Source organism: Lissotriton vulgaris, chromosome 8 (assembly GCF_964263255.1).
Source record: "Lissotriton vulgaris chromosome 8, aLisVul1.2, whole genome shotgun sequence".
NCBI lineage: Eukaryota > Metazoa > Chordata > Amphibia > Caudata > Salamandridae > Lissotriton > Lissotriton vulgaris.
Genome location: NC_141696.1, coordinates 1,125,896,275 through 1,125,921,271, shown reverse-complemented (window position 1 = coordinate 1,125,921,271; position 24,997 = coordinate 1,125,896,275). Strand labels below are relative to the sequence as shown.

The window sequence follows — 24,997 nt, the reverse complement described above, 5'->3', positions numbered from 1 at the left end:
TTTCCATCTCTAAACCGCCCCAAATCTGCTATGAATACTACGCAGACTAAAGGATGGTCAAGCGAGGGAGATAGGGAGAAAGCCAGGAAGGAAAGGATGGGAACAGCGGGGAGGGAGACCTTAGAAGACACAAGAAGAGAGAAAGACATATAATTACTAATCGCCCTTTACTCTCTTCTTCTCGTTAACAATGTACTTTTGTATGCACTACCACTAACCTGTAAAGGAAAAAACAATACATAGACATTCACTTTGGAGTTGTGTATAAGGAGTCTTCCTACTTCCGGAGGCTGAAACAACAATAAGGAATATCAGACAATATTCTACGTACACTAGTATCTCCACTGAAACCATAAGTAAAGCACACTACCTGTCTAATATAGACGAACCCCTTCATTCATACACAACTCCTGTAAAGAAAAGAACAGCATGTATTCAGGAACAGTTTTTCTTGGGCAAGGCGCCTTCCGTGATAAATAACATGTAACACGATACACCTTGTAACTGTCTTCTGACAATCTGAGAGTTACGTCACTCCCCAACAAGTAAGGTTTAAGGCAACACGATACCCCTTGTATCTGTCTCCTGACAATTCGAGAGTTACATCACTCCCAAACAAGTAAGGTATAGAGAAACAATCAATGGAACACAGTTTCCTTAAGTCTGAGGATCTTCAATGACACTTTGTACAGTACTATCCTCCAGGGCCATGTAACACTCCTGGCCCCCAGATCCGAACTTAATCGTCCAGCCTTAATATACCATGTGAAGGCTCTTGTACCCTCTCCACATGGAAGCACCACCACAGTTACGGAGAGCTTCAGTTCCAGCAAGCACGATCCCGTGCAAACAATGAAAACGCTGTTTGTTTTGCTCCACAAACAGACGTGATAGGAGCACCAACAAGTACATAGAGAACGGTGCCGAAGGCACCCTTACCAGCCGCCAAACACTCCGGTCCAAACCTCCAGTCGCCAGTGTGACAAAATAATCGGCAGCGTCCTGCCCGGTCTTCCTACTGATATGCGCCGCGACCACGTGACCCGGAAGCAATCCGATCACGGTCGCGCATGGCGCTACTGCTTCTGGGGATTGTAGTTTGTGACGGGCTGTGCCCACGTAAACCTAGTGCCCCCTAACAGGACATCCCCCTCCCGGAGGGCACAGACAGGCACAAGGCTTACCAGGATGGCGACGGTAGAAGGCAGCCACCAATCTGGGAGCATGCACTCCCGATGCTGGTTCCCATGAGTTCTCCTCCGCGCCATAGCCCTTCCATGCAATCAAATACCACAATCGAGCCCGACTGACCTTGGAATCCAGTACCTTCGCAACCTCGTACTCTTTCCCCCTGATCCACCCACACAGAAGGAGGCTGCATGCGAGCATGCCGAGCAGCTGGTTTCAACAACGACACATGGAACACAGGGTAGATCTTCATGTGGGAAGGCAAAGCAATCTTTACAGCAACAGGATTCACATGTTTAACCACAGGGAATGGACCTATATAGCGTGGATTGAAAATGCTATATCTTCTGAATCGAATGTTCCTGGTGGACAACCACACCAGATCACCCTTCTTATACACAGGCCCCTGTTTACGATGTTTATCAGCTTGCGTTTTATACATCAGTTTAGCATTCACCAAATGTTTCCTCGTATTTACAATAACATTCTGTATTGCTGAAATTCTATCTCTGACTTCGGGAACACGATCACCCCTGATAGGACAACTAAAAGGGATGAACCTGGGATGAAAACCATATGTGCTGTAAAAGGGTGTGTGTCTCGTAGAGCTGTGAAGTGCATTGTTATAGGCTATTTCCGCCAACCAAAGCCATTCCACCCACTCGTCCGTATTGCAGTCCACATAACATCGCAGATACTGCTTCAAGGTTCGGTTCAACCTTTCTGTCTGGCCGTCTGTTTGCGGGTGAAAGCTGGTCGACAACGCTGAAGAGATATGCAAAGACGAACACCACGCTTTCCAGAATTTGGCAGTAAATTGCGAGCCACGGTCCGAGACTATTACCTTCGGTAAACCATGTAACCGCACAACGTTTTCCATAAGCAACCTTGCCAATTGACCTGCGGTGGGAAGGGATTTGCATGCCACAAAGTGTCCCATTTTAGTCAGATAGTCGATGATTACGAGAATGACTGTATGGCCTTTGTCAGCAGGTAGTCCCACAATGAAATCCATGGATATGCTTTCCCAGGGTACCTCCGGTGTGGGTAGAGGTTGTAGCAACCCTTGTGGTTTCCCTGTCAAAGGTTTGTTTTGCGCGCATATTGTGCAGTCTTTGATCCATTCAGGAACATCTTTTCTCAATGACGGCCACCAGAATTGCCTCAAGATCTTTTCACAAGTTTTTTCCACCCCTTGATGGCCAGCACAAGGGTCTTCATGGCACCACTGAAACGCCATGCAACGTAATTGAGAAGAGGGTAATAGCAACTGCTTCCCTTTCATGTACACCCCTTGTTTCTTGATCCATTCAGGATGATATTTCAACCAATCCTTCCACTGGAATGTGTTAAGACCCTTCCGTATCTTCTGTAAGAACTGATCGGTGTGAATCACTCCTATCACTTTGTGTTCCTCAAAGATAGCTCTTTCTGCGGGCACCACAGAACTGACGGTAGAATCTTGCCTAGATAGTGCATCTGCTTTCTTGTTCTGGCTCCCTGGTCGAAAGGTGACAATGAAATGGTACTCTTCAAAGAAGGTCATCCACCTCAAAAGACGAGGAGTGAGGAGACGAACAGTCCTCAAATACTGTAAATTTTGATGATCCGTGTACACGGTTATGGCATGTTTTGCTCCCATCAACCAGTGTCTCCACTCTCCAAAGGCCTCTTTAATTGCGAGAAGCTCCTTTTCCGTGATGGTATAATTTTGTTCTGCAGCATTGAACTTCTTTGACATAAACGCCACTGGATGTAATTGCCCTGTTTCTTGGTGTCTTTGTGAAAGAACTGCACCCATGGCCACATCTGATGCGTCTGCTTCTACAATGAATGGAAGACTGGGATTTGCGTGTACTAAGACGGGAGCAGAGGTGAATGCTGTTTTTAACTCATCGAATGCATCTTGAGCCTTTGCAGTCCATACAAACGGGATGTTTTTCTTTGTCAAATGAGTGAGTGGAGCAGCTTTATTAGAAAAGTTGGAAATGAAACGTCTGTAAAAGTTTGCGAATCCCATAAAGCGCTGGATGTCTTTGACGTTTTTTGGACTGGGCCACTCTGCTATCGCTTTGACTTTTCTTTCTGCCATTTCTTGACCAATCGGAGTGAGAATTACACCCAGAAATTCCACTGTGGACACGTGGAATCCGCATTTGCTAAGCTTGCAAAACAAATGATGGTTTCTTAATGCCTGAAGAATAAGACTCACATGTTGGACATGTTGTTCTTCATGTGTGGAATAAACCAGGATATCGTCAATGTAGACAATCACGAATTTATCCAAATACTCCCTCAAAACATCGTTTTAAAAAAATTGAAACGCGGCTGGGGCATTGCACAGCCCGAAGGGCATTACTAGGTATTCAAATAAGCTGTACCTTGTTTTAAAAGCTGTTTTCCATTCGTCGCCGTGACGCATCCGGACCAAATGGTATGCTCCACGCAAATCCAATTTCGTATAGATTACTGCTCCCTTGACCTGTTCAAGCAACACGGTTATCAATGGTAAGGGGTATTGATTTCGGATCGTGATCGAGTTCAGAGCTCTAAAGTCAATACACGTTCTCAACTCCCCATTTGCTTTAGGAATAAAAAACAGGGGAGAGGCCGCTGGTGAAGCAGCAGGACGAATGAACCCCAACTCCAAGTATTTATCCAAATATTTCCGTAAGTGGATGTTCTCTGGTTCGGTGAGTGCGTATATTCGACCACATGGCACGACTGATCCAGGTTGAAGATCTATTCTACAATCGTATGGTCTGTGGGGTGGAAGGGTCTCTGCTTTCTGATCACAGAAAACATCCTGATATCGTTCATAACAGGACGGCAGTTCGATATCTTTCTCTGCCGCAGTTGCAATGTGTAGCGTCTTTCTGATGCAGGACTCCGATGAAGCCCAACAATGTGTGGCACAATACTCTGAAGATAGCTCCAGCGTTTTCTTTTTCCAATTGATGTGCGGGTTGTGTAACGACAACCATGGTAAACCCAAAATTACACCATACGATGGAGCAGAAATGATGTTAAACGATAAATGCTCCTGATGTCCTGGTAGACATTCCACTACACACGATTTAGTGGTGTGTCGAATGGGCCCTGCTTCTAATTGCTTGCCATCTACCGCGAGTACCGTTTCTGGCTCCATCTTCTCCTCCAATGGAATATTCAAACGCTGGGCCTCCATGATGTCCATGAAACACCCCGTTGCTCCGGAATCTACCATGGCTTGGATGTTACAAGGTTTTTTATCCACATATATGATGACATCGATAAAAAAGTGTTCCTTGGACCCACTGTTATTCTTCTGCAATGAAGGGATTCCCAACACGCTTGACGACTCCCCTTCTTTACATCGCCAGCTCTTCAGTTTCCCGACTCTGCGTGCGGGTTTTGTACAGCTGTGGCTGTAGTACTATATCTGGAACGGCCTGGTTTGGGTTTAACAGGGCATTCACGAAGTTAATGTCCCTTTTTCCCACAATAAAGACATAATCCATTCCGTCTTCTATGTTCCCTTTCCTCTCCAGTCAATGCAGCTCTCACTGTTCCGATTTCCATCGGTTCTGAAGAAGAAGCTCCTGTTTCCGACGTTTTCTGCTTCTCATATCTTGTTGGGTATCTATCCTTCCTAACATGTTCGCCTTTGCGTTCTCTCATTCTATGATCTAGTCTCATAGCAAGTTCGATTAACGCTGTACATGTTTGAGGTTGAGGATCCACTTGCGCTATTAAGTCTTTCAAATCCTCTCTGAGTCCTTGATAGAAGACTGCCGATTGTTTATCTTCAGGCCATCTAGTTTCTGTGACCAACCTTCTGAACGTGTTCACATATGTCAATAGATCTTTATTCCCTTGTTTAATGACTATCAGCTCCCTATCTGCTGCATAGGTGTCTGCACGCCTATCAAAAGTCTTTTCGAATTCGTCTTTGAAAGCATTCCAATCATGTAGCAGATTATCATCATTTCTCACTAAAGGAACAGCCCATTGTGCAGCGTCGCCTGCCAAATACGATATTAGAAACGACACCCTGGCTTGGTTGGTGGCAAATACCTTAGGTTTACAATTAAAGTGTAATAGAACTTGTGATAAAAACACTTGCACTTTATGTGTGTCGCCCGTAAATTTTTCAGGTGGCGCTAAAGGTATCGGGGTTGGGATTTCCACCACCATGGCAGGAGAAGCCGTTTGTGAAGAGCTTCCCATATCGAAAGGGTTGCGTTGCATCCTATCTACCTTGGCTTGTAGTGCAGCCGTTTCATTGCGAGAGGCTGCTAATTCAACTTGGACCAAAGCTAAGGCGGCCATTACATCATCCATTGTGGCCATTGTATTTGAGCACGACCCAACCGGGAGGACAAGGTATTCGTGGGCCGATTATTCTGTTCCGCGACCACTCGAATCCTCAGGGTTGGTTCGATGCTCAAATAGTTTCCATCTCTAAACCGCCCCAAATCTGCTATGAATACTACGCAGACTAAAGGATGGTCAAGCGAGGGAGATAGGGAGAAAGCCAGGAAGGAAAGGATGGGAACAGCGGGGAGGGAGACCTTAGAAGACACAAGAAGAGAGAAAGACATATAATTACTAATCACCCTTTACTCTCTTCTTCTCGTTAACAATGTACTTTTGTATGCACTACCACTAACCTGTAAAGGAAAAAACAATACATAGACATTCACTTTGGAGTTGTGTATAAGGAGTCTTCCTACTTCCGGAGGCTGAAACAACAATAAGGAATATCAGACAATATTCTACGTACACTAGTATCTCCACTGAAACCATAAGTAAAGCACACTACCTGTCTAATATAGACGAACCCCTTCATTCATACACAACTCCTGTAAAGAAAAGAACAGCATGTATTCAGGAACAGTTTTTCTTGGGCAAGGCGCCTTCCGTGATAAATAACATGTAACACGATACACCTTGTAACTGTCTTCTGACAATCTGAGAGTTACGTCACTCCCCAACAAGTAAGGTTTAAGGCAACACGATACCCCTTGTATCTGTCTCCTGACAATTCGAGAGTTACATCACTCCCAAACAAGTAAGGTATAGGGAAACAATCAATGGAACACAGTTTCCTTAAGTCTGAGGATCTTCAATGACACTTTGTACAGTACTATCCTCCAGGGCCATGTAACACTCCTGGCCCCCAGATCCGAACTTAATCGTCCAGCCTTAATATACCATGTGAAGGCTCTTGTACCCTCTCCACATGGAAGCACCACCACAGTTACGGAGAGCTTCAGTTCCAGCAAGCACGATCCCGTGCAAACAATGAAAACGCTGTTTGTTTTGCTCCACAAACAGACGTGATAGGAGCACCAACAAGTACATAGAGAACGGTGCCGAAGGCACCCTTACCAGCCGCCAAACACTCCGGTCCAAACCTCCAGTCGCCAGTGTGACAAAATAATCGGCAGCGTCCTGCCTGGTCTTCCTACTGATATGCGCCGCGACCACGTGACCCGGAAGCAATCCGATCACGGTCGCGCATGGCGCTACTGCTTCTGGGGATTGTAGTTTGTGACGGGCTGTGCCCACGTAAACCTAGTGCCCCCTAACAAATACATTATAACAACAAAAGGTGCAAGAAAAAAAACATAACAAAGAGTAGAGCATACAAAGCACAAAAGGAATAGATTATCTAAATAAAACCCAAAATTCATTAATACTTGAACTCGTATTTTGATTCCATACTCGAGCTATACATAAACGGGCACATGCTATAGCAATTCAAACTAATGGTCTCATATAACTGCCCATGTCTCGTATGACCCCTAAAACTACTTCCTTCTCTGCACTTACAATATTGGCTGGCCATGATGTCCAGCCAATATTCTAAGTACGGAAGTTACCTCTGTCTAGAATAAATTCAACCTTGGGCAAGTGACAACATATGCATTACATCTGCAGCATACATTTGACATTTTGGACATAATGATTTGGCTGATGATTGAGTCGTAGCCCAGTTGGAAATAAGCTCAGGAGTATAATACAGCATAAATACTATCCTGTGTTGTAGGAGTTTCAAATTAACAGATAGTATAGCTGTATCTATAGTATCCAGTGAGTCCTGTATTTCCTCATTAGTTATATCGGCTTGGAAAATCCGACTTAGTTTCACTGATACCTGCATCCCGTCATCGCTAGTGGCTGATAGCAGTTTCTGATAAAGAATACCGATAGTTCCTCAGCCTGGAATCTGAAAGAGTACAGATAGTACTTCGGAGGGACTTGCCATCTCTAATATCCTCTGACCCCGTAAGAAATAGTCCCATACTTGCAGATACTTAAAGAATGTGCTCTGTAGCAGCCCAAACTCATCTTTGAAGGCAAAAAAAATCGAAATCCTTGTCCGTCATAAAGCTGACCAAGTTGAGAAATACCCTTGCGCTGCCAGCATCTACCAATATGATCGTGAAATGTCTCGGGCAGGATGGGATTGCCCCACAACATCGTATATGAGTGTAGCACTGGCAAAGAGTATTCCTTACAGATATCTTGCCATATCCTAGTGATGTCTCTAATTATCTTAAACATAACCTGTTTGTAGTAGTTAGAGTCTGCCGTTTTGTAATCCAGGAACCCAGTATTTGGTCCACAGGCCAGTTGATATGAGAGCCAAGCAGTGCCAGTGTCAGGCCCACTAAGTAAGCTTAGATTTCGACCAACAATTGCAGCCCAAAAATAGAGTTTGAAATTTGGAAGCTTAAAGCCTCCTTGTTTGTATGGTAATTTAATATACCGAAGAGCTGTCCGTGCACGTCTATAACCCCAAATAAAACTGCCTACAACACTATCTAGACGCTTAAAAATGTCCACGGAACCCCTAAAGGATTGTACGGTATAAATACAAATATTTTAGGAGAATATTCATTTTCACTCTATTGCACCTCCTGTATATGCTAAGAGGGAGCATGTGCCAGCTGCGTAATTTTGCCGTAACAGTTTTAAGCAGTGGTTCATAGTTCAGAGAGACCACATTGTCCACTCTGCTACTAAGACAGACTCCCAGATATGATGCTGTTGTTGTAATCCCTAATATTAGTGGAGCCATTTCAGGTTGATAATTTAGAATTGTCTGGGTCTTATTCAAGTTTAATTTGTAGCCAGAAAAAAAAGCCAAAACGCTGTGCCTCTTGAATGATTTCACTTATGGCTTCTGATGGGCTAGAGGAAAAAATGGTGATGTCGTCCGCATAGGTAGTTAGTTGTAGCTCCAAACCACTAAGAAACACTGCAGATATCCTGACGTTTTGCAATAAATGCGTTATAAAAGGTTCAATATAGAGAGCAAACAATAATGGTGATAGCGGACAGTCCTGCCGCGTACCCCTTCAAACAGAAAAAAGGGCTGAAGAGGCGATTCAGCTTTACTGCTGCTGTCGGGTTGTTATACAGTTTCTGAACCGCCTAGATAAACCTTTGACCAAGGCCAAATGATGACATAGTCGGCCATAGTGCTCCCCAAGCAACTCTGTCAAAGGCCTTCTCGGCGTCAAACATCAAAATCCCTATCCGCTGATTTAATTAACCGGACGTGTCGAATGCAGCAATAGCTCTATTAATGTGAGCTGCCGTATCTCTACCTGGGACAAACCCGTTCTGTTGTTCTGAGACGAACTGGTGGATGATGGGAGCCAACCGAGAGGCAAGGATTTTAGAGAAAATTTTAGCATCGGCATTGATCAATGATTAGGGCAGTACGAACCCTTGTCCTCTACCGATTTCCCCTTTTTAGGAAATACTATAATATGAGTAATATTCCAAGAGGAAGAGACATCTTCCCCTTGAATAATATTGTTAAATAATGTATTAAAGACAGGTGCGTGCCACAATATCTTTAAAAAATGTATAGAATTCCAATGAGATAGGTTCCTCACCAAAAGCTTTTCCTGCTGGTAGGGTGCCAAATGCTTCCTCAACCTCCCCGAGTTCAATATCTTTTTGCCGAGACTCATAGTCCACTAGATTCAGAACAGGTAGCGCAAACTCTTGTATATAATCCAGAACTGTTTGTTTGCTAAAGGATGCTGATTCGCCATATAAATCAGCGTAAAAGAGTCTAAATTGCTCAACTATATCTACTGATCGAGTGTAGAATAGACCATCTCCCCCCTTTATTGTTTTAATACAAGATCTGGCCCTTTGGTCAGTGATCTGAGTGGATAACAAGCGGCCAACCCTTTCCCCATATTCGTATTGCTTGGATTTATACTTGTGGTAATTGGCAGCTCCTGTATCCATTAACCCCCGATTAAGCTTAGCTCTTATTTCTACCAGCCGCTGATATATTGGCGGTTCCGCTGCGTCTTTTAGAGCAATAGCTCTTGCATGTTGATGCTCCAAATCTAATAAAAACCTATGTTCCTGCTCCACCTCCCCGGTAGACTGACGATTCTGCATTAAAATATACTGTAACGTGGTCCCTCTTACATAGGCTTCAAACAGTTCCATACCACTGCAGTGGACGTAGTGCCCCTATTGTTCTCTAGATATTCTCCTAATGTACCCCGCATAAATTTCACAAAATCTAAATTACTAAGGAGATGTCTGGGAAATGAAAATTCCCTAAATGGTTCTTTATCCCCCTCTGAATCTGCACACTTAGCATCACCGGATTGTGGTCCGATGTAATTTTAGGACAGACCTCTAAAGACACTTTTTCCTACATAGTTCTATTAATAAAAATCATGTCTATTCGGGAATATTGTTTATGCGGTGATTAATAAAACGTGTACCCAAGAATAGTTGGACATAATCTCCTCCAAGCATCCTCCAGTTGATGTATATGGAGAAGCTCTAGGATAGCAGCCCTAGTCCTTCCCATCCTATCCTGAGTTACAGTGTTCGTAGTGTCGATCTTCTTATCAATAATACAATAAAACATGTACCCAAGAATAGTTGGACATAATCTCCTCCAAGCATCCTCCAGTTGATGTATATGGAGAAGCTCTAGGATAGCAGCCCTAGTCCTTCCCTTTCTATCCTGAGTTACAGTGTTAGTAGTGTCGATCTTCTTATCAATAATACAATTAAAATCCCCCATAACTATCAACTCGCAGCCCACTCCAATAGTTCAGAGCATAAATGATAGATAACCTCGGGGCAATCAGTATTAGGACCGTAAACCACACATATAGTAGCCTTACACCCAAAAATCAGCAATTAAGCAATTGCCCATCTCCCTTTAGAGTCGGCTAGTGTACTTAAAACTGTTGCTCTACAATTCTTAGATTTTAATATGGCTACCCCTGAAATAGAGACCGCCTATGTGGTACAAACTAGTAAATTAAAACCAAGCTGTTTTAGTTGGGATCTATCCTTAAATGCAAAATGTGTCCAGTAAGGCCCAATATATGAGGTTTAAATACGCAAAGTTCCTCCATTACTTGCCAGCGCTTAATGGCATGCCTGAGCCCTGCTATGTTCCAATACATATATTTAAAATCAGACATTGAACCTTATCTGAAAACTCGATTCGGTCACTTCCCCCCCTGTTCCGTAATCCTTTCCCTTTTGCTCTACTAGTGATATTTTAACTAAAATGTGGCTATCTAATCCCCTCCCCCCTTACCCCTTCCTTCCTGCCGCTCCACCAAGCCGACCAACGACGGGCGGCTGCCATTCTCTGCGTATCACCCGCCCTTTCTAAGCGCCCCGTACCTGTGAAAACGAATCACCCCTTTCCTCTCCTTTCCCTGACTGACATCGCTAAGAAGACGCCCCCTTGCACCCCAGAGCTCCGTCAACCCCCACCCCCTTCCTCCCCAGTGAATGTGAAAAGTGGCCATAACTAGAAAAAAATAAAGGAGAAAAAATGGTTGCCGAGAGCTAGCACAGTGGTACTTATCTCTATTGCCCAAGACATGCCACCTTTACTTATGCAATCATTTTCTAGAATCGGACTGCCATTTAGCTAATGCTTGTTTGGCATCATACTCAGTGAAGAAAAAATGCGACTGGCCATCTTTAATGATCTTAAGATAAGCTGGCTCCTGCAAAAACACTTGTGAACAAACTATCTTGAAAGAGCCCATTAGTTGCAGCAGCCTCCAGCGTTTGTCCATTGTAGATTTACATAAGTCAGAGCGTGCCAACATAGAAATATTGTGAAGCTTAACAGGAGCAGATGGCCGTGCCTTTAAAAAGATTGCCTGACGCAGCAAGAAGTTGCTCAAAAACACCAATTTGGCCGTGAGTAACTTGACTTGGCTCCCCTGAGGAATAGTCAAGGGCAGTCTATGCACGTGCTGGACCTGCGTGTCCATTTCCCAGTCCGCTATGTCCGGAAATGCTTGCTGAAAGAGGCTAACAATGAGGCCCGAGGGTCAGAGCCTTCCCTTCCTTCTGGTATGCCAAAGATCCTTAGGTTCTGGCGCCGATGACGATTCGCCAGATCTTCAATATTAGCCTGGATGAGCGTCATTTGAGATTCATGTGCCTTGGTTAGGTTCATGGTGTGCGTATTAACCTCTTCCACTGCTGCAGCACGTTCCTGTAAATCAGTGACCTCGGAGGAAAGCTGAGTGACCTTGGAGGTGACGTCAATCAGTGCTTGTTTTATCTCTCTACTGTCTGTCTTGGCCTGTAGATAGTATTCTTGAGTCTCTTCTCCCTGAGTAACTAACGCCTGTAATATTATAGACAGTGATGGCTTCTCACAGTCTGCCGGTTACAGGCTCTTTATAAGGTTTCTCAGTCCTAATGAGGCCAAGGGTGACGATACTGAACTACAAGCCTGGTCAAAAGATGAAGAGGGAACCGCAGATACCGATGTTATTACCGTGGCTGGAGACCTGGCTGAAGGTAAAACTGTGGGGCTATGAGATCCTGCTTGATCTGCCTGCTTCCCCATCGGGACCATCAGGACCTTCAGTATGAATTGATGGAACACCGTCTTGGCCTGTAGATAGTATTCTTGAGCCTCTGCTCTCGGAGTAACCAACGCCTGCAATATTATAGACAGTGATGGCTCCTCACAGTCCGCCGGTTACAGGCCCTTTATAGGGTTTCCCACTTCTAATGAGGCCAAGGGTGACGATACTGAACTACAAGCCTGGTCCAAAGATAAAGAGGGAACCGCAGATACTGATGTTGTTACCGGTGCTGGAGACCTGGCTGAAGGTAAAACTGGGGGGCTATGAGATCCTCTGCTTAATCTGCCTGCTTTCCCATCTGGACCATCAGGACCTTCAGTATGAATTGATGGAACACTGTAATTAGATGCAGAAACTAAAAGTTCAGATTCAGCTCCAGCTCCAGCTCCCGTTCTTACAGTCTCCGTATTACCGGGATTAGATAGCTTTGAGATAATAGCCTCAACTTCGCCCTTGGAAGCCACCCATTTCTGCAAGGGGCTGATCCCAGGACCAGTACCAATCTTTGTGCTGTTTGCCACAGAGTCCTTAAGCCATCCCAAAGCAGCAGTAACTTGAGGTTTAGCACCACCATCCCGGCCTTTACCTCCTTTAGTTACTCTGGTGCTTTTTGGGCCTTTTGCCTTTGTGCCTTTCCCCCCAACTGGGGTACTACATTTCGGAGTGTTGGGCTCCCTTGCCTCAACTGTGCAACTAATCAGGCTGGTTCGCTGATTTGTATCCCTTACCTGGCGATTGATCTGTGCATTTCCCACACATTACGTGAATTCAGATTCCAAAGTATCCAAGGGTGGATCAGTATTTGGGGCATCGTTGATCCGAGAGTCCATAGGGCCTAATTTCAGTTGTTCCAGTGTCTCAGGTATGCCATTGCTTGAAACATTTCTATCCCCTGCACTTGCACTAATTGACCCATACTGCGGCTGAGTCGAACTTTCAACAACTTCCTCGGGGTCATCAAATCCGAGTACACGCAATGTTGGAGTATTAGAGGGGCTGGTCCCACAGTCACAGTGAGTTTCCCCACTCACAGTAGTGTCTTTCTCCCAGTTCTCCCTGTTCTCCATATTATTAGCCATATTGGCCTGAGCCCTGACAACCAATTCACTTGCTTTGCAGGCTTCTGAGACTGAGAGCGGCTGTAGCACAGCTTCACAGGTATCGGGGCTTTCCTCACCTTCCCAGCCCTCCTGGACTGCTGCATTGAGCACCTCTGCCATCTCAAGACCCGGAATGGATGTCTCTGACCCATAGGATCGGAGGAAGCCGGCTGCTCTGACAGAGCGCAGTGACCGGAGGATCGGTTTTCCCAGCTGGGAATCTGAGCCAGAGCCAAGCTCTACATCGGAGGCAGGCAGCGGATCCACGGTCCCTGCATCGCCGACACCACCGCCTCCATCACCTGATTCAGCAGGTATCTCTATGCGACCACATCCTCTCGCAGTGCGTTGCGGGGCCATTCCTCCTTCTTACACTGCTGCCAATCCCCGCCTGTAACTTTGGGCCGAAGAAAAGTTCCTGAAATCAGAGGGCAGCAGTAGCCGTAACAAAAACCACTGTGCCGCTCGCCCAACGAAGATACAGTCCTGCAGCTGCCCGATCTGGCGCATTGACTGTAAGTGCCACTGCTTTACTTTCTTGCTTCAAAAATATTTTTTAGATTGCACCCATGATTACGTTTGTCAGGAGGAGGCGGGGGGTATCAGCGATTGCCCTGGGAGCTGCAAGGAGTGCTAAGGAGGCGTCCTCTAGCGCGGAGTCAAATCCGCCATCTTCGTTTCTGACATCTATTCTGTCATTTATTAAGTTCTGGGACATAAAGAAGAATATAATTCTTCCCTAGAAGAGAGTGGCTTGCTTGTAAGAATAATCTGGTTTCAGGCTCTTCATTTTCCTTCTACTATTTCTGAAACAGAAACAAAGTATGGAAGTGAACTTGAGGGCGTTTGCTTAAGATCAGAGACTTGAGTTCAACAGCACCTCCCAGCTAACTTACATTCTATTTCGTATTTCAGATAATAATTTAGGATCAATTCTGTTTATTAACAGTCTACACATAAAGAAAACAGCATGTCCCCTACAATCCAACTGGAGCGGCCGTGGTCATTCAATGAATCAGATTATTGTCCACAAATTAACACAGCAAGCCGCCTACAACCCAGCCGTGCCGGCCGCATTTACTCAACATTGTGAATCACTGTCAACAGTAAAAGTCTTTAGCATGAGGGCAACTGAGATTTGAATAGAGTGATGAAACAAAAACAAAAGGAAAAACAAGTAACCCCACCCCCAACCCACCTTTCTTCCAAGCTGCTACTAGAGGGGGAGACTAGCAGAGGTTCTAAGAGTCCTCAATCCGAGACCCCACCAAGGCCAGTTTAACCAGGACCTATCAGCGCTCAGAGGGAGAAAACTCTGGAATCAAAGGCAGGATGCAGAGATGGAGTGGGCAGGACAACTCCCAAAATTCTTCAGAAAAAATTGAAATATAGGGGGCCCACAGTTCTGAGTAGGAGCAACCTCCTGGACTGACCGCCATGAGGAGCCACAGTGTGTGCCACCACGCTGTATGATCCGGTGTTTTCTCTGTGCCCCAGGATGAGAGTATTACACGATGATCTCCGTTCAGTGCGAGGGCCATCTGCCTCCCTTGATGGGAACACAGGCGGAATGCCAACACATTTGGTAGACCCAAGATAGTGTAAGCTGGGAATCGTTGGATGGCACTGTTGAAAGCAATTTTGATATCACCCAGGACTCGTTCCCAAATATCTGGTTAATTTGTTACAGTGCCGTAGGAGATGAAGCAGGGTCCCGGGATTCCCGCAGCCTCTCCAGCAGTCTCCAGATTGGCCCTTATTCCACCTCCAGACGCAGCTCCGCGTATAGTACCAATAGGCGACTATCTTATATGCCGTTTCGGTGTTTATCATCGTGTGTGATGTGTGATGGACTCAATAGAAAATATCCTCCCACTGCCTCTGACCCGGGGTCCGCGGCTGGGGCCCTGTCTCACCCAAATAAGCGAAAATCACTGAGACCAACGGCTTATCATTTGTTTTAAGAAACAACCATTTTTCAAAAGGCATCATCGGGCGACTCGCACTCGGGTGCACGTCGGGTCCCAGCATCCAATGGTGTAGTTGTAGAAACGAGAACCGATTTGTTTCCAACAGGGAGTAGTCGAGTTTAAGTTGGCTGAGCGAGATTAGACCCTCCAGATCAAATAAACAGCTAAGGTGTTTACAGCCCCCGTCCACCCATCTACGAAAGCTACCCTGTTCCATTACAGGGGTAAAGTCTGGGTTAGGAAAAAAGGTAGTCATGGGCAAAGGAAAAGTGGTAAGGCCAGCTTTAACTGCCACTCTATCCTACACTTTCAGGGTCGACACCTCACAGGAGATTAAAAGAGTCCCCAAGCCCTATGTCAGCAAGGCTGCCACATCTTCTTCCAAATGTGGTGTCCAGCCATCACCTGGTCCATCAATACCCAATGCTTCTCAGATAGGGGCCTATTCCACTCGATGAGGTACAGGAGCTGGGTAGCTTGGTAGTACTGCGACAGCAAGGGCACCACCAGTCCTCCCTCCTGGCTCGCTCAGTACATTAAATGTTTCTGGAGTCTAGGTTTCTTCCCACCCCATATGAAGTTATTGATATCAAGTTGAAGTGAGCGAATTGCACCGAGCGGCGGGGCTAATGGAAGAGTTTGAAATATATAGAGGATAAGGGGGCGGATGGACATCTTGGCCACTGCGATCCGACTAAGCCATGAAAGGGGTAACCGGTGCCATATCGCTAAGCCCTTGCCGATCTGGGTGATCAGATACCCTAGTTTGCCACCACAGTCCTCAGTAGTGTTCACGCCAGGGGGAGGCTGAGATAAGGAAAGTCCTCGGTCACCAATTGAAAACCAAAACGCAGTTTCAGAATGCACTCTGTTCCTCTGTTGCTGTAAGATTCAAAATTTGGGACTTTTGCATGTTAACCCAAAATCCCGAAATGGAACCAAAATGTCTGGAGCTTCGCTGTGATAGCCGGAAGCGAACTTATGGGCTGTGTGGCTGAAAAAATAACATTATTGGCATATAAGCTGACCAAATGGCGTCCAGAGCCAAACTGAATGCCAGATGCTGCTGGGTTAGCTCTCAACCTTTGTGCCAGTGGCTCCATGTAAAGTGCAAAAAGGAGCGAGGAGAGTGGGCAGCCCTGACAGGTGCTCTGTTCAATGGGAAAGCAATAGACTGGACTCAGTTAACCTTTACCGCCACACAGGGAGCGCTATAGATACACTGAACCCAATTCCCAAACCTCTCGCCAACGCCAAATCTTTTCAAGGTCTGAAAAAGATAGGGCCAATGGACCTGGTTGAAAGCTTTCTCTGCATCGATAGAAAGCAGAAGCGCCTCTTTGCGTGACTGGTGTGCTTTGTCTATGAGATGACAAATACGTTTGGTATTATCTCCGCATTGGCGAGACTGGATGAAGCCCGATTGATCTGGATCAGTAAGCCCAGGCATAAGGGGATTGAGGCGATGTGTCAAGAAGCTGGCGAAGAGTTTCGCATCTATGTTCAGCAGCAAGATGGGTCTTTAAGACCCATATTGAGTTGGAATCTTACCGGGTTTGGGGATCACTGAAATGGACGTCTCAAGCATAGACTCTGAAAGAGTACACAAGTCAGAGAAGGAATTGAAAAGTCATGTGAGCAAAGGCGCCAGGTCGGAGCAGAAGGTTTTGTAAAATGCGGCACTAAAACGGTCCGAGATGGGGGATTTAAAGGGTTTCAGTTGGGCAATAGCCGTAATCACCTCCTCCAAGCGAATGGGCCTACCTATGGCTTTGGCGGGAGGAAGGAGAGTGAGGACTGCACCATTAAGGTAATCCTGGCAGTCAGCAGATGGGCCACCCGCTGAAGAGTACAATGCTGTCAGGGCTCGAAAAATCCACTCGACCGCTCACATTTGCGAGTCACATTCATTCAGCACGAGCTATTTTTAGGTCCTTCTCGCCCTTTCTGGCGGGTAGGAAGACAAACTGACACTTGACCTCTGCCTCTGAAAGCAGAATAAATGTGACAAGATAGCAAGATTTAAGGGCATATTTATTGTGCACAAAGTAAATGAGCAATAAAAATGCTTTTAAATCTTGTTGAGAGGGGGCGTGGCCAGGCGCCGGCGAAGATGGCCTCTTAAGATGGGAGCTCCGCCGGAGCTAAGTATGTCCCCTGGTAAATCCGTCAGTATCTGCCCCGAGTTGCACTCCAGAGAGTGCCTGTGACTGCTGCTGAGGATCGCTGATGGCAAACATAATCCTGGAAGCTGGAAGCGCCCTCGGCGAGGAGAAACATTCCCCTATTGGCGGGCCCGGTGCGGCTGGCGACGGTGTTGGAGCCTTCCGGCCGGCCCGCATATGCACGCAAGACCACGGCTTGCGGCCTTCCTGGGCGGAGGTGATCCATGCGGAGGACTGGACTCTGGCGGCGCAGCAGGGCCTGACGCAGCGGCCGGGTGCTCGGAGGTGAGCGGACCCCCTGGGGCACCCTTCCATCCCGCGGGGGCCTGACTCCGGCCCTGGCGGCCATAGCGCTAAGTTATTGGGAGGCGCGGCCTGTGCAACCACCCGCTCCCGCGGCCCACGTGAGTGCGTGGGACCCGGGCTTGAGGCCTTTTCGGGGGGGAAGAGGGCCATGCAGAGGTCTGAATAGCGACGGCGCCTCAGGGTCTACAGCAGCGACGGGGTGCCTAGAGGTGAGTGGACCCCCTGGACCACCCTTTACTCTTGCGAGGATCTGACTCCGGCCCCTGTGTTTGTAGCGCCAAATTAGTGGGAGGTGCGGCCTGTGCGTCAAGTCAGCCACAATAGGGACCCGGCTTACTGCTCCCAAAGTGAGGACCTTATGTCTGAGGGGCCTGGGGCACTGAGGTGTGCGCTCACAGCGAAGGAGGCGACCCCTGAGGGCTGGGGAAAGGACTGGCTGCTCAGATAGGGGGCCCCTGGAGGTGGACACAGCACTGCCCCACGGGCAAGATACCAGTGGCGAGCCTGAGGCCAAAGAGTCACAAGTGAGACTCGAAGGGGGCCGAAGTGCCCAGCACCGGCCACAGGAAGAGCCTGACCAAGGACGTGGGAGGGCCCCAGATGCGGCGGAAGCAGCGCATTGCCCCCGCACCTGGCATAGGTGATACGGGACGGGAACCAGCAGGGCTCACCCCAGCCAGTCAGAGTGGGTGCCCGCCCTGGACATAGGTTCTGGCTGCCTCGCTACTTCACACTTGCGTCGGAGAGCAGTAAGGCCTACGACACGCACTGGGGTGCAGACGGACCATCAAAATGAGGCCGAAAAACAACGTGGCCGCTGAGACCAACAAGCTGGATAAATACGCGGTTCCTGTGGGACAGGCCCCGGCAGGGAACACGACCGAAGACCAAACAGGTCCGAAGGAACTTTCCTTGGCCTCCATTATGACGGCGATACAATCACTGGGCACCAACTTGGAGACAAAAATTGACAAAATCTCGATTGAGGTTAATCTTCCCCGGGCAGACCTCGGCAAGACCACGGAAAAGGCCAAAGCGAACAAATCTGATATACAAGAGCTCTAGGCCTCCTCGAAAATGCTGGAACAACGCGTCAATGAACTGGTACATCAGCATCGGCAAATGGCCCTCAGGCTGGTGGATCAGGAAGGGAGGGCCCGTAGAAACAACATACGCGTGGTAGGAGTGCCGGAAGGAATGGAGGGGCCCAGCGTGGAACTTTTTCTGGAAGACCTTATTCTCGCCCATCTCAAGCCTAAGCGCCTGTCCAGTATCTTTACTATAGAGCGTGCCCACCGTGCGCCGGTCCCAAGACCCATGCCGGGTGCACCACCCAGGACAATCATTGCGAAACTCCTGAACTACAGGGATAGGGATGCAATCCTCCAGGCGGCCAGGCAGGTGTGTGACCTGCAGCATGAGTACGCCACAATCCGATTCTTCCCAGATTTCACGCTACAAGTCCAACGGGATAGGCGCTCCTTTGTAGGTGTGAAGGCGGCACACGGCTACAAGTACGTTATGTTCTTTCCGGCCAAGCTGAAGGTCATCGCAGGGGGCAAGTCTATGTTCTTTACCGCACCATCAGAAGTGCAGGACTGGCTGGATAGGGAGTCACCGAGGGCGCAGGGCCGAGCAGAGGCTGGTGGCTTGAGAGACACTCAGGTTGCCTCGCCGAGATCTACGGCGGGAGGTTCTGAAGCGGATGCCCAGAGCCAGCGTTCCTGGAGGTCAAGGTCAGCCAGCCCTAAGTGGGGGTCTCTCCGTAACAAGGATGGCACTTAGTGGATGCAGGAACGTGATAAGGACCCCGACTAACTGTTATGTATAAAGTTGTAACTTTCAGATTGATGGGCCTCTCCCTACTGGGTTGTTGCTGAACTCTGGGGGGCTGCTACACTGTAAAACAGGACACGTGACACAAACTGTTATGTGGGCGATCCACCTATTTACGAGTGTATACTTGGGTGAAGGAATGTGATACATGGGGGGCATGTGCGGGTGGCGGCTGGAGCTGGGGCCGGTGCACTCTTCCCCTACAGGAGTTTTTTCACGGGGGGAGGGGGGAGGTCTCCTCACTCCCGGGTTAGGATTGGGCAAAAGGCGCTCTGCTAATTGGGGATGTGGGTAGTTTGGAACCTACAGAGCAGGGAAGCAGGGAGGGTGAGGCAGGGGGGGTTAACCAGTTTCAGGGTTGCGGGTTGGGATGGGGGGCGGTTGCGGGTAGGGGGGTTGTTTGAAATGGTCGCATCAGGAATAATAATAATAATAATAATAATAATCCACATTTGTAAAGCGCACAATCACCCGTAAGGGTTTCTAGGCGCTGGGGGCCGTCGGGAAGATTAAGCAAGCTATTGCCCAGAGTCACATGGTGCTGGGCTAATCTGCCGCCGGTGCCGGGGATCGAACCGTGATCCCCAGATTGCAGAGTCTGTCACCCTGGCCGCAGTGCCACAGTGTGAACATATGCGTAAAAAATGTACCGGGAACCACAGGGCTGATACTACTGTGAAATGTTTTGATGGCTATGAAGTGGGATAACAGTCTTAAGACATTAATGGGTTGGGGGAAAAGCTCAAAAGGACTATTGTACTGCAATTTGTTAAGCGACACCTCCCGGATGTGGTACTCCTGCAGGAGACCCACTTGTTAAGTAATACGTGCCATGCGTTGAATAGATGGGGGTACTCTTTGGTGATCCATGCTGGCTTTACCTCTGGGTCCCGGGGAGTGGGGATCCTTTTGCGTCAAAGCTTTCCCCTAGTCATCGATCACATGGAATCCGACCCTCTGGGGCGCTTTGCGGCTGTCTCGGGGAAGTGGGAGGGGCACAGGCTCAAACTTGTAACGACGTACATTCCGCCGGGTCTTCAAACCCAGTCATTCCAGGACCTGGGCAGGCTTCTCCTTTCCCTTCCAGAGGGGCAACTGCTAGTGGTTGGGGACTTTAATGCTGTGGTCTCGGGGGACTCAGACAGACACCCGCCTAGGAGCATAGCGACAGGGCACATGTGGTTATCTGATTTCCTGGAGGCGTTTGGCCTCCTGGACCTTTGGCGTCTCCGACACACAAACAATATACTTTCTTTTCAGGCCCACACCGCTCAATCTCGCGCATAGACTACATCCTAGTGCCAATGCACCAGGCAGTACAATTCAGGATGTCACACACCTAGGAAGGGGCATCTCGGACCACTCCCCGTTGTGGGCTCACCTTTCCATCGGTGATCAGAGGGAGGGATGTGTGGCGCGGATCAATGCTTGGTACCTCTGCAGCGAGGAGATGAGAAAGCAACTTACTCTTTCCATTGACCAGTACTTCGAGAATAACGAAGGCACGGTGGAATCATCAGTAGTATTGTGGGAGACCTTTAAGACCATACTCAGGGGGGAGGCCCTCTTTGCGATCGCTGGCCAGCGGAAGGAATGGGAGGCGCAAATGCTGGCTGTGGAAACTGATCTTCTTGCAATAGAAAACGAGGCACAAACTGGAGGCGACCCCGAACTTGTGCATCAGATGCAACTCAAAGCGGCGGAGTACAAGGCCCTGGCTACTGACGCCGCGAGGACTCTGGCAATCGATAGGGAAGGCAGGATATATGATCAAGGGGACAAAGTGGGCAAGCTCATAGCCTGGCTTGACGAAAAGCAGCAGGCGCAGAGGGTGGTCGCCGAGCTTAGGACTGAATCGGGGGCCGTTATCACGGAGCCCGGGGAGATTGTTAGGGAGTTTGCAGTGCACTTCCAAAAAGTCTACAGTAGGGGGCCTGATCGGCCGGAAGAGGACTCTATCGCCCTGTTGACTGATATTGGGCTACCTACCCTCTCGGACACTGAACGGGAAACTTTGGAGACGCCGCTTACCATTGAGGAGATCTGTGGGGCCATTCGAGATCTCCGTCCAGGGAAAGCCCTCGGGCCCAATTGTCTCCTGATCGAGCTGTACAAGCTCAAACCTGACAGCCTTAGCCCGCACCTCAACGCATGTTTGAGGAGAGTAGGGAAAGGGGTATACTGCCACGAGACCAACGTATTGCCACAATTGTGGCCATCCCTAAAGAAGGAAAGCTGAGAGATTCATGTGCCTCCTACAGGCCAATCTCACTACTAAACGCCGAGCCAAAGATCCTGGCCAAGGTCCTTGCTAATAGGCTTAAACCAGTTTTACCCACATTAGTCCACCCGACCAGTCGGGCTTTATGCTCCACCACAACATGGTGCTCAATTTGTGCTGTCTCCATGGTGTGCTGGGCCGTTGTCATACGATACAGGAGGACGCTGTGGTGGTGTCGGACGCCGCAATGGCATTCGACACGCTTGAATGGCCCTACATGATGGCAGTCCTTCAGAAACTGGGTTTCGGCCCTAATTTCATCGGTTGGGTGCGTCTCCTTTACTCTGAGCCTTTGGCCCAGGTCACAGTTAATAACAAAACCTCTGAGCCTATTACCCTAGGCAGGGGGACGCGACAGGGGTGTCCCTTCTCCCCTTTGCTATTTGCTCTCTCGCTGGAACCACTCACGGCCTGGATCAGGCAGGATCCCTCGTTGAAGGGGCTCAGATGGGCTGATGTATGGGAGGATAAAATTTCGCTTTATGCGGACGACACCTTGCTGTACCTTACGAAACCTCGTAAGTCCCTGATAGTAGCCTTGGATATTTTCACTAGCTTCGGGAGAAATTCGGGGTACAGTATCAACTGGGGTAAGTCCCTCTTATATGTCCTCCATGGAGACCCCCTGGTTATCCAGCTCGACTGCCTGATTAGGGTGTCCACGGAAGGTTTCAAGTATTTGGGAATCTTTGTTTCCAAAGAGAAGGCCATTTGATACGAAAAAAATGTACTGCCGCCCTTACAGCGGCTTAAAAGAGACTCTGCCACCTGGAAGAAGCTCCCTCTGTCCCTGCTGTGCCGGGCAGCGCTCTTCAAAATGATGGCGCTGCCACGTTTCCTCTACGCCCTCCAAAATTACCCGGACCTAGTTCCACAGTCCTACTTTGCTGCCATCGAAGCCGCACAGAGAAATCTGTTGTGGACCGGGACGCCCCGCATATCCTTACGGAAACTCACACTGGGATGGTTTGACGGGGGTATAGCTCTCCCAGACATACAGAAATATTATTGGGCTGCGCATCTCTCGGCCATAAACCAGGGCACCTATTGTGATGGGAACGATCCGGGATACGGAATGGACCGGTGGCTCCTTCCGGACGGGAACTTTGAGGCTGCGCTTTATTCCAGACATGGCAGATATTCTCTCACCGGGCCCACGCAGCATTCTGTTCAATTTTGGCATATTGTCCAGTGCAAATTGGGCTGGGCTGACACCCTTAGGATGGCTACTCCGTCATGGGTCTCAGAAAGGCTGGGCACTCTAGGCCGCACCAAAGGGTTCCGCAACTGGGACCTAATTGGGATTTCACACATCAAAGATCTATGGGGTCCAGACGGTGTTGTGCCCTTCGACTTACTCCAGGGTACCTATGACCTGGCGCCTACCGAATATTTTAGATACCTGCAGGTTAGGCACTCCCTTCAAACCAATATCCCTGCGGGGACTCAGCCCCCAGAGTCCTCTCCCCTGGAGGACAGACTGTTAGATGGCCACCTCCCTGAACGCGCCATCTCCCTCACATACAAGAAACTTATCAACCATTCCCCAGACCCATTGCTAACTCTTATGGGAAAATGGGAGGCAGACGGGCTTGAGATAGACGAAGAGGAGTGGAGAGGGGTGCTAGCATCCCCAAGGAGGTAGCAATATCAGCCAGGCTTAGACTGATCCAATTGAAAATACTCCATCGGGTCTATGTTTCTGTGGGGACCTACTGGGATTTGAACTGTGTGACTAGGTGCCTCGGAATCAGTCTTTGTATCTATTATTGCTGCTATGTTTATTTGTATTGGTGTTTTTGTATTTTTTGGGGGAAATGCTAATAAAAACAAGTTACAAAAAAACTGTGTGCCTAAAAACATTCAAAAAACATATTTTCTGCACATGTTAAAACGTATTAACTTACTCACTGACGCACACTTACGCCTCCACATCTACATAGCTGGCAGGAGGAATCATGGTAAATCTGCATAGTTCAGTTATTAAACTCTCCAACAAGAACAGTAAAGAGGAACGTGGGAGGGTCACCCACTGTCACTGGCCGCTATGTATACCCTACTCAGGGGCAACAAATGTTTCTGAAGACTGTTTGGAGATGGTGGATTTTCCCTCAGGTTCCTTAATCACAGGGAGAGATCTCAACATAGTCATTAATGTGCAGCAGCATAGACTCCATCTGTGACTGGGGAAATGCGTGAGATTTCGATAGAGAGGAGATGGTGGCTATAAGACCAGGGCTTAATAGATACTTGGTGACACCTACATCCTCTTGATGTAGACTACTCACACTTCTCAGCAACCCAACAGACATATGCAAGGATTGATTCTTTACTCATACAGTTACTAAATGTAGGGTAGTCGTCCCAGTCCCACAGACAGTATCAAATCACAGCCACTGTCTGGCGGCCACACTCTCCTGGCACAAGGAGCCAAGGATCCCTGGCGCTTAAACGATTCCCTCCTAAAAGACCTAGTGCTCACCATCACCATCAAGAAAAATCACAGAATAGGTTTGCATATCAGCATGAGGAAGGTGAGCACGGAGGTAGTGTGGGACGTCTTGAAGGTGGTAACTCACGGCTCATTGATTTAACAAGCTGTCTGCTTGAAAGTAATGACAAACTCTACTCTAATTTAATGCAAGACCTCTGGTGCCTAGAAGAGAAACCTAAAAACAACCCCCCAATGAGGTTTGGTGACTACTAATAAATGTGAAGTGACACATATTCACCATTGGTAATGATCAGGCCAACTATATGGTAGCAAAGCTAAACATGCACCACTATAAAGGGGGCAATTAGGCGAACACACTCTTAGCTAGCAAGTTCCCAGTGTATCCAGCACTGAGGGAACTCATTTTAGGGGCAAGATGGTTAGGTGTTCTAATACTCTGCCTTATTACAAGTGGGTTATATCCTGTGGCACTTGAAATAAGACAGACTTAATAGCTACCATGTTTCTGAAGGACTAACTATCCGCCAAACTCTAAATCAGGTCCTTTTAGTCCAACACTCCATTTAATTTAAATAGTTGATGGGAGGCATAGAATGTTTTGTATCAGACTCGCCCCTACCTTACACCTCTGTGGAATCGAAAACTTATCCATCCTCATAAGGGAGGTCAAAATGTGAATTATGTCTTGGTGAAACTACTCACTTTCTTGAGTGGGTGATTTGAAGCCCTAAAAATTATGATCCTTCCAAAAATTCTTGTTCCAGAACCTTCCCTTGACTTTGAAACGTAGCTACATTAGATGCA

At 47.9% G+C, this 24,997-nt stretch overlaps 1 protein-coding gene across 4 annotated transcripts in view; it reads left to right on the top strand.

Moving 5' to 3' along the window:
* The window catches only part of PHF11 (PHD finger protein 11), a 534,242-nt gene that overhangs the window by 322,217 nt on the left and 187,028 nt on the right, over positions 1-24,997 (top strand). The window lies entirely within an intron of this gene.